Here is a 6,789-nt window from a genome sequence, read left to right as displayed (position 1 = left end):
GTGTTTTTGCTATTAAAATAAGCACTCCACTTTTATACGTCTCAGTAAGGCTTCATTTTACCTAATATTTTTCACCTTTTTTCTGCCTGCAATGTTAAGAAGTGTACAGTTTGTTTCTGTGAAAATTAATGTTTAAAATATAGATAACTTTCACTAGATGTTCTGGACGAAACACTCAGGACTAACTAATCAATTTAAACTCAAATACTTGGGGATCCCTGGGTGGCGCAGCGGTTTGGCGCCTGCCTTTGGCCCAGGGCGCGATCCTGGAGACCCGGGATCGAATCCCACATCGGGCTCCCGGTGCATGGAGCCTGCTTCTCCCTTTGCCTGTGTCTCTGCCTCTCTCTCTCTCTCTGTGACTATCATAAATAAAAATTAAAAAAAAAAATGGTAGCTCCTTGTCCCATCCTTCCCCACCCCTTAGTTTAAAAAAAATAAAATAAAAAAATAAACTCAAATACTTAAAGCACTCAGGCTTATGAAAAGTACAAAGAGTATAAAGGTTTTCAGTCTTTAATTTAAAATTACTTTCCTGTGAAAATTTTCAGAGCTATCGTACCTTAACATGTCAGATTTGCCCTACCAGTAACTTCCATTTACTTATAGCAGCATAGATTGTTGGTAAATATAGGATAATGGTGATTTTCCCAGATCTGATGTTTGCTTTAAGGCAGTTATGGACAGTAATAAAAGTCCCACTGGAGTGCATTAGGGTTGTTTCTTGTGTTTTGGAAAATGTTTGGAAAATGCTGATAGGGGAAAGTACAGACCCCTATCAGCTTACTGCAAAGTGATAGGAACCCTGATGCCCTGTGACTACCTGCAGGGAGAGCCCTGCAGAGAGTAGAGCTTGCTGTCCAGTCATGCCAACTTGATCCCAAGATCCTACCAAGACTCCACCTTGACGGACTGATCTGTGGGGAATTTGATTCAGGCGTAGCCTAGGCTGGTGTTTCTGAGTAAATAAATTAGGTTTTTTTTTTTTTTTTTTTTTTTTTTGCTAAAGGAAACAGTGAGTCTGTTATTTAAAATGTAGCAAACTGCTAGTTTCATCCTTATTCTTCCCGGAGTTTAGGTTTGTAAGCCAATAATTTTCTTTTCTTTTTGTTGCCTAAGGAAGTTCATACCACCTTTCTGTTCTTGTACATAAACATTCATACTAACATCAATTCAGGAGAAGAGGGGACAATGTATCGTTAAAATATAGTTGTTTTGTCTTCTCAGTAGGCCTCTGAACATTTTACCGCAACCACTGTTTAAAAGAACTCAAAGGATTTGATATATATTACATTTTTAAAAAAGTAAACCAAAGTATTAAAGAAAAAAGCCTTTATGTATTGCTTCCAAGTAAAGGCTAGATTGGATGGAAGAGTTCTGAAGGGGAACCACGGTCTGACCTGGGAAACACTGTGATCTGTCTCAGGCAGACTAATAAATTCCTGGGATTAAGAGGAGCATCTGAAAGTTTAGACAGGAGCATGACCTTTAAGCTTCCTTTCAATTCGAAGAGTCTGCAATATTCTGTATAAAACTTGAGGCTGAAGAGTGGTTGAGAATAAACTCTGGAAGATGATCCTGTCATGGATTCTTCAGGAATTGGAGCCATCCTTTTGGGGAAACAGTGCAGTATGCCAAGGAGAGATTAGGCAGGCTCCAACCAGTGAAGCAGTCAAGGCTAGGGCATGTGACTGAGGTCCCCCTAAAAAGGGCATGACTGCAGGAAGCGGGTGAAGAATAAAGAGGAATTTCTGTTAAGTCAGTCCAGCATCCACGTATACATTATACGCCATTAGATCGTTCATTGGCTCTACTTTCCATTTGATTGACTTCTCTTGATTTATCAATATCCCATTGAATATGTCATTGATTCTTTTTGGATTCCCTCCTTTAAATAAAATCCCTTGATTTTATTTCAAGCAACATAGCAAATAAAGAGACCCTTTCATGAATCTTAAAACGTCTCATATTACAAGTAATAATTTACCTAAGTTTAAAGTATTTTTAAAGTATGTGGGAAAAAAAATTTTAAAAATAAAAAAAAAATAAAGTATGTGAAGTTTCTTCCTTTGTGTTTGACCTGCTCTTAGTCTGCATTTGCCATTTTACTTTGTTTCTAAATTTTGAATTTCTAACATCATGCGTAATTGTGAGCTTTTGTTTTTTCCTCACTTGTTTATCTCTTTTTTGACTCTCTGTGACCAATCAATCTGATAATTTATATTTGTCTAATTCTAAATGACAGCCAGTCCTTATTTCTTCAGGTATTTCTCTTTCTTATGTAATTTTTTCCTCTTCACCTAGAACTCCCATGGATCTTACATTTTATGTTTTCCATAACTTTATGAATTTTATGTGGCTTTTGAAATAGAGCTTTTGCCAATCTTTTTAGTTCTCCGATTCATTCTTTGTGCTTTATCACTTATTGTTCCGTCCAAACAAGCAATTGTTTCAACTGGTTCTTTATAATAGCTTGTCTTTAAGTTTTATTTATATATAGATATATACAAGATTTATCCTTGGCAACATATATATATATTGTTCTAAGATCTTTGCTATGCATATTTTCAGTTCGTGTTCTAGATCATTTTTTTGTTTTTTGTTTTCCCTGTTTTTTTTTTTTTTAGTTTATCATGTCTTTGTTTTGTTTTTATGTAGTTCTTGCATTTTTAATAGATTTCATAGGTTTTCTTGTTCATACCTGAAAATTATTAGACCCTGTGCCTGGGGATTAAGGGCTTTGAGCCAGCTGATGAATTAAGGAGGAGGAAGGCCTCAGGGTCAGATGAACTTGCTTGTTGCAATCTGGGATCATCCTTTCTGACTTTAGGAAGCCTCCCAATATTTCACCTAGGCATTGCTCTTTCCCACAACTTACCTCCTCCTGTTGAGCTAGTCTGTACTTTGGGGGAGTAAAGGGAAATATCAGAATCTGGCAAGATGAACTGCATTTGTTAAAATGCTTCTCAACCCAGCCATATCCCAATGCCCCAAAGTTGCAATGCCTTCAGAAGCTGTGGCTCCTATTGCTCCCTTTGCATTGTTTGTGGGCCAGGTAATCACGCCCCTAGGGCATGGAGGGAGCCTAGCACAGCTAGAAAGCTGTCTTACCACTTAACCTACATTCATGATGCTTGGTCTTCTGCCTCAGAAGGCTGTCATTTTCCACTTCCCTCCCCAACGCACACACATGCACATGGATTTTGGCACATTCTGTTTTCTAGAGGGTTCCCCAAGGCTTCATTATTGTTGTTGGCTGTGTGTATTTTATAGTTGTTATTTGGCTCTGGAGTGTATTACCCTCTTCTTACTTCTACGCTATGTCCAAGGGTGAAGTTTGACAGAAGCCAGCAACTCTTTCTTTAATGACATTCTGCTTAGAGGCAACTTCTAAATAATTGTTATTGACCCCATCTTAAAATGAGGGACACTTTTTAACAACAGGTTAAGCCTTTTCCAGGTTTGGCACTATACTTAGATGATAGATAGATAGATAGATAGATAGATAGATAGATAGATAGATATGGAGGGTGTGTGTGTGTGTGTGTGTGTGTGTGTGTGTGTGTATGTATCTGTTGCTTATGATAAAAATAACGTTTGTTGGTTTTTCCAAAACTTACTGAAGAGCAGCCCCACAGCACAGTCCAATTTATCAAACTTTAATATTGAGGATTTACATCCTCAGGCCTGGAATAAGGCACATAAGTATGCAATTTAAAAAATTATCCTGGGCGAGTCTCATTTACTTGGTCCACAATCTCATACTGTAAAATAATTGCTAAGGGCAGTCTCAACTCAGTGAGTAGAGCACAGTAGAAGCCAATGGATATCTGTTAGGAATCTCCTATTTGCCTTCAAGGAAATAACCTAAATTCTTAAAAATTATATGCCCCTTCGGCAAGGATTCACAACATTTTCCAGAAGACTACAAAGGAATCTCTTAGACATATTTGTTCTAGTAGTCTCTCATATTACTGACTCTCTATGTTAAATATATGACCAAAAATGTTGTAAAACCAAGTTTATCTGGTCCTGAAGGATTTTGTGCCATCGAAGTAGTGTGGCTTCAGTCTGAGGGCTGATTGAGTTTCTCAGCGGAGACATTTTCCTCCTTTACCTGGAAACAAGATGAGAGCAAGTGCATTTCTTCAGTGTCCATATCTGTGGGATTGACTTTTATGAACTTTATTCACTGAGTGTGTTGTCATTTGAGGCCCATGGACCTATGCAATTATCTCTTAACTGACTGTCCTTCTGGCACATGCCCAAGGCTTTGCCTCAGTCACCCAAGATGACATTAGAATTGCAGCTTAAAGTTACATGAATTTTCAGAACATTCAAGACAGTCTGCATATATTAATTGTGTTTATGTTTCTTGAGGTTTCTTTTTTTTTTTTTTTTTTTTTTTTTTTTACTTCTTTAAGTGTTTCCTTTATTTGTGAGGAGGCTTTTTGTTTTGGTTTGTTCTGTTTCCATTTCTGAGTTTTGAGCTACACATGTTTTCTCTATAATTATTTCACAAATCAGTTTCTGCCTTCTGAATGCCCACTTGCAATTTGATAAAACCTCATTAATAACCTTATCTAATAAACTTTAGTACTTTTTGGTTCAACCATTTGTTTTCATTTTTGTATTTTTTAAATTTTTTTGGCTGTGTACAGTATACTTTATTGATGGTAGATGATTAGGTATGACTCTCAAAACCCCTCTTCTTCTTCTTCAGGGTGTCAGGGTTGGAAACTGTGTATAGGTTGGGAGATTCTCAGCATATTGGGGGATGAGTTGGCACAAGGACTCCTCAGTAGCTGAGGGTGTTTCTCTTTCTCTTATTCTTGTTGGGATGGTGGTACAAGGGATTCTTACTCCTTGAAGGCCATGTAGACCCATTCAGCTCAGCGATGACCTTCTCTATAGTCTTGCTGGCACCAGTAGAAGCAGAAAGGATACTGGGGGCACCCCTGTGGCCATCACATCACAGCTTCCCAGAGGGTATGTCCATTTTCTTCTGGGTGACAGTGATGGTATGGACTAAGGTCATCAGTCTTTCCATGATGCCAAAATTGTCATGGACAACTGTGGCCAGAGGGGCCAAGTAGTTCACGGTACAGGAGGCATTACTGATGATCTTGAGGGAGTTGTCATACTTCTCATACTTCTTTTGTGTCAACCACAAACATGGGGGCATCAGTAGAAGAGGCAGAGATGATGACCCTCTTGGCCCCACTCTTTAAGTGAGTCCCATTGCTTTACATGGTAGTGAAGATCCCAGTTGACTCTACAACATACCCGGCACCAGCATCACCCCACTTGATGTTGGTGGGATCTCACTCCTGGAAGACGGAGATGGGCTTTCCATCGATGACAGGTTTCCCGTTTTCAGCCTTGACTGTGCTTTTGATTTTGCTATGGATGGAATCATACTGGAACATGTAGACCATATAGTTGAGATCAGTGAAGGGGTCATTAATTATGACAATATCTACTTTGCCAGAATTAAAAGCAGCCCTGGTGACCAAGTGCCCAATATGGCCAAATCATTTACTCCAAGTTTCACCGTCATGTCTAGGGGATGTGACAGGCACTGCACTAGAAGATGTGGCTTTCGGTCAAATGGGAAGAGGTCAACCATCTGTTTTTAGATCTGTATTGAACTAATTGATATTTTCTCTTGCTCATTGATTTAATATCTAGCAAAGTAGTGGGTATATATTTGTTTCACGGTAGTAAGTGTTGAATAAGATTGAACCATTGACATGAAACCAATAGGATGACTTTCTTTATAATACCATCCCATGGAATAGAATTAGGACATGAAGTTATCCATATACATTTAGAATCCACAAACCAAACCAAACAGAACATAAAAAAAGTTTTAAGTTTTATCTTATTGAAATCTATCCAGATTCATAGTTTATCATTTTGTAATTTAAATTTAATATGCACATATATATGTGCATGCATATTTAATGTAAATATGTACATACTTCTCTATAAATATACACTTATATACACACGTATGTACATATACACATATACCGGTGGTAAGAACTAACTTTATGTACAGATTGTACTATATACCACCGTGTGAAAAAAAAGTTTCATTAACAATTAGAACATTTAACAATCAGAACATAATTAGAAACCCCCTCGTTTCCCTATGTGATATATGTCACTTATAGCCTCACTGTGTGTCTTAGCATTTTCTCTAAACAACATCAAGCCTTTTTTTTTTTTTGAGCTCCATTTAATGTCTTTTCTCCCTCCTTGCAGAACATACGAGAGAAAAACAATAACAAAATGCCCACCTACATGAAACTTAAATTCAAGTGGGGAAAGGCATCAAATTGTGCTGCTATTGTGTTTCCCTTACGATCTAGGCATGCAGTTCTTCTAGGTAGCTGTTCTCAGCAGTTCTCAGCTGTTCTCTTCTAAATAGAATCTTGGCTCAAAACAGATTACCAAAGAATAAAGAGCTGCTCTCAACACACGTCTCAGCTCTACATAATAAACTTGTGATCAATAAAATGATAGTTTCAAACCTAGAACCATCACCCGTCTGACCATTCACCTCTTATATTATTTACTTCTTCCAATGCCCATTTAGCAAAAAACAAATTTATGTAAATATATCATCAAATATAAGTACACAGTTCTTTTGGAACACTTGCTTATCTTCTTCCTATTTTGCTCTTTACCCATAGGTTTATTCTCCCCACTTATATATACCTTTATTTCCAAGCTGCAAACACCCTATTTTTTTCCTAACTGTTGATATACTCAAGACTGTTC

The 6,789-nt window shown here is 37.6% G+C and overlaps 1 pseudogene; it reads right to left on the bottom strand.

Annotated features, from left to right (window-relative positions):
* Positions 1–4,798: 4,798 nt before the first annotated feature.
* Positions 4,799–5,534, bottom strand: LOC121480816 (annotated as a pseudogene).
* Between the last annotated feature and the right edge of the window lie 1,255 nt (positions 5,535–6,789).

The sequence above is a fragment of the Vulpes lagopus genome, chromosome 22 (assembly GCF_018345385.1).
Source record: "Vulpes lagopus strain Blue_001 chromosome 22, ASM1834538v1, whole genome shotgun sequence".
NCBI classification, from domain to species: Eukaryota; Metazoa; Chordata; class Mammalia; order Carnivora; family Canidae; genus Vulpes; species Vulpes lagopus.
Note: the sequence above shows the minus strand (reverse complement) of the source record. Positions and strands in the feature narration are given on the sequence as shown.